The sequence below is a fragment of the Sciurus vulgaris genome (genome assembly GCF_902686455.1).
Source record: "Sciurus vulgaris genome assembly, chromosome: 7".
Classification (NCBI taxonomy): domain Eukaryota; kingdom Metazoa; phylum Chordata; class Mammalia; order Rodentia; family Sciuridae; genus Sciurus; species Sciurus vulgaris.
Window position 1 is genome coordinate 136,158,907 of NC_136467.1, and position 11,592 is coordinate 136,170,498.

The window sequence follows — 11,592 nt, forward strand, 5'->3', positions numbered from 1 at the left end:
CTCTGCATCTGCACATAGCTGTGTTGGCGAATGACACACACCAGCAACACAGAATCTTCCAACTCCAGGTCGATGTAAAGAAGGGAAGGGTGAGTGGAGGAAATGCTAGCCCAACCCCATCGACCAGAACAACTGGGCCCTTCATGCCAACCCTACTGTAAGACTTAGTCTGAACAAAGTTTTTATTTTGTTTTCAACTCACTCTCTCTGATCATCTCTGGTTTCCTGAAATAAATCCACATTACTGCCAAGCTGGTGAAAATGTTCTTTGGGGCAAAATTGTGGAGCAGGAGATTTTATAGTTAGGGCCAAGCTGCCATCACCCCAGTGCAGATCACCTAACTAAACACCTGTCTCAAGACATTTTCTGTTCTAGAAGTTCTTCTATGATGCCTAAATTTAAGTTTACAAATTGCATATGTCAAAGGAATTTGTACTTTCAGCTTAAACTTTCATAGTAGAATAAAACTGGAAGAGGAAATATTTTCTCATGTAAGGATTCCATGTTGGGCTCCCAAGGACAAGAGTGTTAGCCCTTTCCTAGGACGAAAACATTCTCCAACCAGACAGTCCTTCATAGTAAAAGGTTAAGCATGTATTGGTGACTTAAAAATAAAATATAGGCAAGTATATTTCTCTGTAGTAGTGTCACATGTGGATGATTCTATGGACTGTATTCCTAGAAGTCACAGACAACTCTGTCCCTCCTGCCTTTCTTGACTCTGTAGGCTTTATGGTGTGGGGGTGGGGGGTGGGGGGTCGCGCTACAATTCTAGCTAGTGAGACGCAGGTGGAAATCCCTAGAGTGGCGAACCCCTCTCCCGACAAAAGGCAACACCCCTCCAGAAGAAGGCAGCTCCTGTATCCTTTCCACTTCCCTCTGCCTGGAATGCAATTGTGAAGACCAGAAGAACAGCAGCTCTCTTGTGACCAGAAGTGAAAAGCACAAAGGGGAAATGCCATCAGCTAAGAATGGAGGATGAAAGCACATGAGACTCCGTCCAGGAGGCCTCTCTGGGCAGCGGCACAAGTTCTGACCTGGCCACCTGGAGACTTCTTTTGTGAGTCGGATACACCCATTCTGGGTTAGGCTAGTCATGGGGATAGTGTCAGTTGGAGTTGCACACTTTCCTAACCAACAACCAAGAATTGACATTTTCCACCTTGATTTGCCTCACTTTTTCTTCAGGTAATAAAATGAGGAATCCTGAAGTGGGCAATATCATATCCCTTCTGTCAGTGTCTGTGGAGATCAGTTGTGCCATGATGCCTGCAGCCCTGACAGAGGTGGACACCTACCAGGTGGACCTGGCCCTTCCGTACTGTGACACTTCTTGGATGTGCCATAAATCCGAGCTTAGGGCCTCACAGGTGATGTCGTAAGCACTCACGATGGGCCATGAACAATTTTAAGTGTTGTACAGGTTCCCACAATACCCCTAAGAAGTATTCTCGCTGATCCCAATTTACAAATATTTAAAGCTCAGAGAGCTTAAGCAAGTTGTCTAAAGTCACACAGGCTGGTCAGTGGTGAAAGCCAAACTCAGACTCAGGCTCCAGATCCTGGTTTTTTAATCAGAGTGCTCGCTACCAATCAAAGTCAAGTAATTTTTTTCCAATCAACCAAGGAAACTCTCAAAATCAGGGAGTTCCTTGGGTAAAATTTTCAAGCATCAGATTTCCTGGCCCCAGAATTCTGACCACCAGTGGTATTCTTCCTCCAGAAAGGAACCAACTGGACCATTTTGTGGTAAAGACAGGACCCTGCCTGCCTCCCTCCAGAGTTGGGGTGAGAAAACCAGAAGAAAAATGTTTACCAGATTCCAGGGCCCACTCTTATCCAGGTTTGCTGCCGTTCTTATCTGCAAGTCTCAAAATCTATCTTGTACAAACTTGCTTGCCTCATTTATTTTTAAATTAAAAAAAAAAAAAAAGAGCCACTATTGGGAGATGAAGTATGTGATTTTTCTTCTTGGCAGGCTGCTTTCCACAGTCTGCGTGAAGACCAGGACTGTGTTTGATTATTTTATCTCTGTGCCCTATCAGTTTTATTTATGGTTGCAAAGCTATAGTGCTTATAAATTGGACTTTAATACTTTCTCTTTTCTTATTGTACGTGAAAGGAAAATAATATAAGTTGCTTCCTACTTGATGAAATTTCTAAGCAGTTCTTCTAACACCTAAGGCACACCTTTGGTTACAGCTTAAGCACCTTCTCCTAGGATTCTCTCCCAACTTTAGCGATCATAGCAAGTTTTACAAAGTTAACATGAAAAAGATAAAAATCTGTTCTTGCTTTATTCTAAAATCCCCAGCTGGAAGTGAAGAGTGGTCAAATTATTTTACTCAGCTGTGGCTCCCTCCTTTCTTTCTGAAAAGACTAACTACGCCTGCTTAGTTAGCCCCATTGTTTTGGGAAATCATTATCTATTTTCTCTGACTATTGTGGATGTAAAGCATGAATATAGCAAGCTGCCTGCTGAGTTGGAAATACACTCATTGAGCCAATCCTGTACTTTCATTTATGATCTATTATTCTCCATTATTCCTGCAGCGCTTCTGATTGCATTCCTATTAATCGTTCTAATTTGCCCTTCGTTCTGCTGACTCTTTGCCATTCATTGTTGGGCCTCTACCCAGTCGGTTTCCTGTGTTCTGCATCTCACTGTTAGACGCAGCTTCCTTGAGACTGGTGACTCTTGAGAATGCAGACACCCAGCATCCCTTTTGCCTCTAAAGGTGACACATCAGTGGCTTATCTGTCTACCTCCTGTGTGACCCACAGGCTAGGTCCCTTCGCTCATCATCACACAACTGTTTATTAAGTGCCCGCTGTTTTGCAGGCTGTTCCAGGTGCTGGAACACAGGAGCTCAGGAGCACATCCTCAAGTAGAGCCCTGCAGTTGTCTGTCTCTGAGAACGAGTTCAGCTCCCCCACCTTCAGGGAATCACAGAGCAGGGGAAGTTGATGTCAAGAGCTCAGGGCTCGCCAGGGCTTCACTGATGCAAAGGTTTAAGAGGGTCACCAAGGACTCGGATCATCGACGTCTTTTTCTTCTCCACCCTCAGCGTTCTAGCTTCTCCCTGTGTTGACAAGATGGCTGCAGCAGGTAAAATATCCAGATGTGACTATTTCACATGAACAAGAGAGGGACCATGGCTTCCTTATATCTCTGGTTAAGAATGAAAAAAAGTCTTTCCTAAAATCATCCCATCAGTCTGTCCCTTGGGTCTCATTGTACAAAATGCATCACATGTTCATCTTTAAACAAATGGCAAGGTATATGAGGTCACCACAGCTGACTCAGACCCATTGGGACCTTGGGGATGTGAAAATGGAATCTTTCCTAAACAGGTGGCTGCATGGGGGAGGTAGAATATCTTGGCAGAATCACGACTCTACTAGAAAACAGAAGAGGAAAGTTCTATGGTCCAATGTCATGTCTCCCCAGAATTCATATGTTAAAACCTAAGACCTAATGCAACAGTATTAAGAGGCAGGGAGGTGATTCAGTCATGAGGGTTGAGACCTCATGAGTGGGATTACTGCCTTATGAAAGAGGGAGTTTGTTTGTCCCTTCTGCCATATGAGAATACAGCAAGATGGCATCATCCATGAAGCAGAGAGCAACCCTCAACAGACACCAGACCTGTTGGCATCATGATCTTGGACTTTCTAGTATCCAAAACTGTGAGCAATAAATTTCTGTTATTTATGAATTACCCGGTCTCAGGTATTTTGTAACAGTATCCAAAAGAGACTAGCACAGGGAGATTATATATGTCAGGTGATCTACCAATGGACTCTACTATAATTACTTCCTCACACAACACTGTCTGCAAAGTATTCTTGACTACCCCACAAAAGAACTGAATCCAAGATCTAACTACCAGAAACACAGGAGACAGAGACACATGTTACAAGATACTACATGAGTGTGATAAGAAAAATCCAGGTTCTATGGGATAAAAATTAGATTTCTTTAAGAGATATATTCCAACAGTGGTAGGAAGACTAGAAATTACAAGATACATCAGAGTTATAACAATCAATTACAATGATTTAATCTTCTTTGGATTATAATTGGAATGAACTATTAAAAGAAAGATTAGAATGAATTGGACATTACTTTCCTATGTTCATATATATTCATATACAAATACACAATGAATGTAATTCTACATCATGTACAACCAGAAGAAAGGGAAGTTGTACTTCATATATGTATAATATGTTAAAATACATTCTACTGTCATATATTTAAAAAAAAAAGAAAGAACAAATTAAAAAAGAAAGATTAGGAGATAAGAAAATCTTTTAAATGAATGTTTATGATATTAAGTAATTATTAGTATTATATTGATATTATGGTTATTTTTATATGGTTATATAAAGTATAACCATATATTATGATTATACTTTAGATCATACTCTATTTCTCATTTCACTATTTATGAAAATTTTATGAAATTTTTTCCAGTGAACTTGATGTACTAAAACCTTCATCTCTGGGCTAATTAGTAGATATGTTCCACTCAACAAGTATTTTATTTAGTGCAAACCTGTACTAGTGATATCAATAAGAGTAGTCAGATAATTCAGGCTCTACTTCCAATCCTGGGTCAATGATTCACTAGCTCCTAGCATGTAGATAAGACAAATGTCTACCAAATGAGTGAGATAGGAAGGGATTTTTTTTGACAAGTACCCTATCATTCCATTTGTAAGTGAGAGACAACAAGAAGACATACATGTAAATGGTGATACTCATTTGTGCAACATCGAATAAGGATTTTTCACACTACCAAGTGGGGGTCATCTCTATCACTCAGGGGTGATACAGCACCCTTATTGCCATAGCCATATCCCAAGAGCTCTCCTGATCAAAAAGGCCATCTTTCCTCTGACAATTCCCTTTTCTCATAGCAGGCTTGGGTTAAATTTCAATGCAAGTTGACTAGAAAATTATTACAGTAATCCCTTTTACCTATGGGGAATATGTTTTAAGACTTCTAATAGGTGTCCAAAACCTCGAATGATACTGAAAGCTACACAACAGCACTGTGATACCACAGCAGCCAATCTGATAAACAAGATGGCCACTAAGTGACTATTGGAAGAGTAGCATATGCACATTGGAAAAGGTATGATTCACTGTTGCCGCCCGCAGCAACAATACCCCAGGAAGGAATTGGAGGCAGACTGGGAATGAACTACTTCTATTATCTTTTTCTGGGCTGCTTGCTTGCTTGCTTGCTTGTTCACTAGTTTATAGAGGAAGAGAGGGTTGCTTGCTTTTACTATGCTTTCAGAGAGGCTACGCTTATCAGAGAGGCTACGCTTTCAGAGGAGCTATTTCTTAGAGTTCTGCTGCTTCTTCTTAGAGGTGTGTCCTGCATCCTGCGTCCTAAAGGTGCATGCTAGAGATGCGTGATAGAGGTGCATGCTAGAGGTGCGTGCTGTCAGAGGTGCTTTCTATCAAAGGTGCTTCTTAGTGGTGTGGCCTGCGTGCTGCGTCTTTCATTCTGCGATCTAGAGGTGTGTTCTCCTCCGAGGTGAAGACAATGTCTTATATACACTAAAGCAGCCAATCAGCTTAGGATTAAGTAGCACGATTGGAGCACGCACCACGGTACCAATCAAGAAAGAATCTGTTGACCACTAGCACAGAAAAGACATCAACCAATCAGGCAAAAGGTCATGAGAGATCACGCCATGTTAACACTAATTATGCACCACCTCTTGGCCCAACGCCAGCAGCCATCTTAGAGCTGCTTAAACATGTCTCTACAATTCACCTACCACGTGGATCAGAGTGGGACAGTTCAAGACTTCATCATGATATTCAGAACCACATGCAGTGTAGAAATTATGAATTATTTGTTTCTGGAATTTTCAATTTAATATTTTTGGGCCACTGTTGACCTGGGTAAATGAAACTGTAGAAAGCAAAATTGTGGCTAAGGTGGGAAGAGAGATAACTGTACTTCTGCTGGAGTGTTGGAAAACACATCTTATGCCCATGGGTTGCAACGAGAGTTATTCCATGGCTCTTTGTGTCAACACAAAATAGACACAGATACTTCACAGGAAGGGGTCAACACGGTAGAAGAATCTTCCTCCAGTTGCAACTATGGCAGCATCAGGCGTGCTGGTCATAGCACCTTTGCCAAGAAATGGTGTGCCCAATGCCAAATGATTAATCTTTCAAAGGTCTACAACCACTTCACCTTGTTTTATGGGAGGACACCATAAATAAGAGCAAAAGTAGCAGTCACAGTAGAAAGGCAGAGTGGAAATGTGCTCCTGAACAGTTCTCTAAAGTAAAAATAAACAAGAACTCTGTGTCCTCAAATTCATCCTCTCATCTCACATGCACTTTGCATTTGGGTAATTTATGCCTGGGAAGATGTTCAGCCCAGCTGTGAAGTGTCTGAGCCCCCACTACCATCTTTTTCAGAGAAAGCCAGTGTACAGGGAGCAACTTACATGCTGCATCTTGGATCACTGGTAGGACTGAATTCTGAGGATTTGGTAAGACTTTAACCCCTTCCTCATGTGTCCCTTTCTCAGGACAGACACCCTTTCCAAAGTCCAGGGCACCTGCAACTGTGGTGGAGAGAACATTTGAAATATTAGAAGCCTCTGATTCACAGAAATAATTCCTTGTCCCCCACCAGATGCACTGACCTTGGTTGTGACCACTCCAAGTTGTCCTGAAGGTAGAGGCCCAGGGAAGCAGTGAAGAAAAACCTGCTTCTTGTCATAAGACAAACACTGGGGAGGTTTCAGCCCTGCTCCTCCCTTGGAGGGGTGACTGAACTCAGGCCTCCTCCCACCAGTGCTGGACTTCTTTGATCATGAGTTAAGCTGCAGCCCCTCTGTATCCTGACTCCCTGGAAATAGGTCTCTGCTCAGGGCAGGCCTGTAGGAGGCAGCAGGGAGCCTCCCATGCAGCCTGGGATGATGCCTTTCCACCTACATGGGTGCCAGCTGTCATCTCCATCATTGGTGATGCCATAAAGTCCTGAGCCACAGCTGCAATCAATTATACAACGCTTGCTTGTCCTTCGTCCATTCAAGTGACTTTAACTCGGTAATTGCTTCCAGCCAGGCGAATGCGCGGTGGTGTTTGGTTATAGTTGTTTTATTTTCCAAAACAGACATAAGGCTGCCTGGGCATTGTGGGAACAGCTCTGCTTCTTTCCATCCTGCTTTTCCACACTTTCTGAATAGAGGTGGTCACTTATAGTACAGATGACTCTTTCATACAGCTCCACCTTTCAGATATTATCTCCCCGCTCAGCTGGGTTAGGTCTCCAGGGTTTTGCCTAGTTGGAATGTCCCTTTACTTCCACTTTCAGACAGGAAATCACAGTCTCCTTTTTAAGACCTTTTCTCCACCACCACCACATCTCCAGGGAAGCAGGGTCCACTGTACGTCCCAAACAGGAGGAACTGCTCCCAGCCCGCAAAATCAGCCTGAAGATACAAGAAAGCCAGTTTCTGAGATGTTGCTGTTGAAAACTCTGTTTCTATGTCTGACTTTTCGATAACTAATTGTCTCTGACTAGGTCATAAAAAGCCTTCATTTTTCTCCTCACTGCCATACCCAGGCCTTCGAAAATTCTTGCTTATATTTTTCATTTGACATTTAGCATTTGGTTTTGAATGTGTTTTCATTCTTGAGCTGGAGTTTCAGGGGATGGAGCTGGCAGCGAGGATTGGTGTCCAACGGATGGTGACAATTTAACTTCGGCAAGCAGAATTTCACTTCGCATAGAGAACTCCTTTTTAGCCAGACCCTTTGGTGGTGGTGGTGGTGTGGTATGAAGGGAAAACATAGCCCTTGGGGGCACAGTCAAGAGGGATGGTTGTGAGAATGTAAGAACAAAATTATGCTGTTCAATAAATTTTCTCGGGTGTGATAGGCTAGGAGATCCCAATCAGAAAAGAAAAAAAGAAGACCAAACAAAACAAAAAATAGGAGGGATAGGATAAAATTAAGTGGAAAAAAATAAAGAAATGAAGGAGTAGGCAGTGTTCTACAGAAGTCCCCCTTATCCACAGGGGATCCATTCCAAGATCCCCAGTGAATGCCTAAAACTGCAGATAGCACTGTATATACCATGTCCGTCCTATACATATGAACCTATGATGATGTCGAGTTTACAAATTAGGCCCAGTGAGAGATGAACAATAATAAAAGAGAATAATTGTGACAATATATTATAATCGAGTTTACTCAAAACTTTGGAGTTGTTTATTTCTGGAATTTTCCATTTAATATTTTCCTAATGGAGCTGACTGAAAGTAACTAAAACCATGAAAAATGAATTGAAGGAAGCCCTTCCCTTTAAGAAGGAGCCACTGAGGAAATCCAGGTGGCGAGCAGAGCAGAGGGACTTTCAACAAGGACTTAAAATATGGGGGATATGCTTCTGTTCATGCCCCCCATGTACACCCCACTTCCTCAGCCTCGAGGTGGGAGGTATAAGATAGTGCTGTGGGACCATCAGTAATTTGGGGAAAGGATTCTAGAACAAGAAGCTAGAGATGACTGGGAAGTATCGTAAAACAGCCTTCTCCTCCCTGGAAATCTAGGAAGGATGCTGATTTCCCTAGTATTTGGGAATTCGGTTCTTGAGGAACTTTATTCATATGTCAGAGGTAGAGGCCTAGGATCCATCCAGGTAACTAACAATTGGAGGAGCCCCTCCTGTGGACCCAGGAACTCATGCAGCAAAAATGACGCTGAATTAACTTTGGTCACTACAAAAATGCTGATTTTAAATTGGATGGAAATAAAATCTGAATAAAGAATCTGAATAAAAATTGGTCTGTCCCTTTCCAGGCTGGAGTCTGGCTGGTAAATTAAGATCCTTTTCCCATTTGGGACTCACAAATAACATATTCAGAAAGATTCCATCAGTTGGGTCCTGAGAAATATTGGTGTCAGAATTAGCAACACACTGTGCTCATTGTGAGGCAAGAACCCTCAAACAGAGCCTGCTAACACCCACCCCAAAGGGTTTTATTAATCATTTCTTACAAAGGTTCCCCTATATGCCAAGGGGTTGATACACAGTTCCTGGCCTCCGAAACTATGCCATGGTTTGCTATTTGTTTTTCTTTTCAAGAAATGACTTTTTAAAGAAATATAAATAATCATCTGTAATTTTTTCATTATAAAAATAGCATAGTCACAAAACATGGAAACTCATTGGGAAAAAGGAACCACACGTTTCTCCCTGGTACAAGCAACAGTGAACATTTGGATGCATTTCTCTGCAGTTATTCAATTCTGGAAAAATTAAAGAAGTTATATATGTATTTTGAATCATGAAATCTCTCAAATATGCAGAATGTGACATAACAGTTACCTACTCACCACTGAAATATAAAATGTTAACATTTTTACCACATAATTACCGTGCTCTCTATAATGGGGATGTAGCCCACTGGCATAGTGTGTGCTTAGCATGCACAAGGTCTTGGGTTCAATCCCCAGCACCAAAATAAACGAAGACAGATATAGCAAAAGTGGCCACCTCAGTCATGGTCATGTCTGCCCAGAGGCTCCTGTGTACAAAGGTGGCCATTGTGTTGAATCTAGTGCTTCAGTTTTAGGTCTCATTTTGTAATTTTACTGGATATTACCTGTATCCATAAACATTTTGAGTGTTCTTGAAATGTACATAAATGATAATTATTGTATCTTTCTGTTTTTTTCTTTCAACATTATGTTATTGAGATATATGCAGACCTAACTTCTGTTTAATTGCTGCATTGACTAAATAAATGAGTTTATTCATTCTGCTCTGAAAGAGAGCCAGGTTGCTGCTACTTTGCTGCTATTGCAAATATTTTGCACAAGTCCTTTCCAGTGATTTCTGCATATACACGAATTACCAGATTCTGGAGTACATTCTACTCTCTGTATTCATGGGTTCCACATCCACAAATTGAACCAACTGCAGATGGAAAATATTCCAAAATAAAAAAGAAGACGCTATACTGAACTTGTAGAGAATTTTTATTGTTATTATTCTCTAAACAATAAAGTATAACAACTGCTTACACAGCCTTTATATTGTATTAGGTGTTATAAATAATCCAGACATCATTTAAAGTATATGGGAGAATTCGTAGATTAGATGCAGATACTACACTATGTTTATATGATGAGTTTGCACATCCTCAGATTTGAGTATCTAGAATGGGTCCCGAAACCAATCCCCAACAGATACTGAGGCCAGCAGTATATACATCTCAACCTTAGTAGAAACTGACAGACTTCTCTCCAAAGTGTTTGTATATGTATATTCCCATTTTTCTTAGTTCCATTTTTCCTTAAAGGAAAGTGTATGAGTTCATTCATGTTACTACAATGAAATACCTGAGGTAATTAATTTACAAAGGGAAAAGGTTTATATATGCTGGGAAAGAGTATTTATAAACTATTTAGTTCTCAGTTTGGGGATTTAAATCCAAGACCAGATGGCTCATTGATCTGGCCTCTCATGGGGGTGCTGTATGGCAATGATGAGGAGTGTGTGTCAGAGCACAGAGCTGACAGCTCACTCCAGGAAGCAGAGAGATTGAGAGACCAGGGCCCCACAATTCCTTGCAAGGGCGTTTCCCCAATGGCCTAAGGACTTCCCACAAGACCTCACCTCTTAAACATCACCACCATCTTCCAAGAGCACCAAACCTTCAACACACAGGCCTTTGGGGGACACTACCCATATTCAAACAATAGCACAGGGGTTCAAAAATTTGAGGAAGGGTTATAGGAAAGAAGCTAGAGGTGACTTTGAGAAATCTCAAAACAGCCTCCTTCTCCTGGGATATATGGGAAGGATGCTGGTGTACCCAGTATATGTGAAATGGAGCATGGAGGGACTGGGCCAATCCAGGCAGCTGAGGATAGACATGCCCCTGTTGCGGGTCAGGGACCAAATCCTCACCCACACTTGGTAACATCAGACATTCATTTTCCCAATTATGATGAGGTTGGGCGTCTTCCCAGGTGTTCACGGCTCTTCAGCTTCCTCCTTTCTTCAGCGTCCTCCTTCAGCTTCATGTTGCCAGACTGTTTGTCTCGCAAATGATTATGTGAATGGGAACAGAGAGGACAAGTGACCAAGACATGCTTTGCCCTTGGTGGTCATGGTTGCCCAACTGGCACTCCAGTGAGAAACCAGTGCCCACCATCCGCACAAACTGTCCCAGAATGGAGAAAAGCACCGGAGAAGAAGAACACCGCAATGATAATAAAAAGCAAAGAAAAAGGGAAGTGGCCTTCTGTCGAGGAGCCCCCTGCAAGTATGTCAGAGGTCCAGGCAATATTGTCTGAATGAGCGAAATCTGAGCTGACTTCTGGAAGTGGAGAAGTTGAGGGAGGATGTCCAGTTGTGCCCATGACTGCTGAGGCGACAGTGGTCCCATAACATGGAAAAGTCCTGTAGCCTAGTGGTCTCGACATGTGTTACTCTAGTGGTGCTGATGTTAACCCACCTACAGCTCTGCCGGTCCTCAAAGGGAGCAATACAATTATGAGCAGTGCAGAATACTTGATAATAAATGGC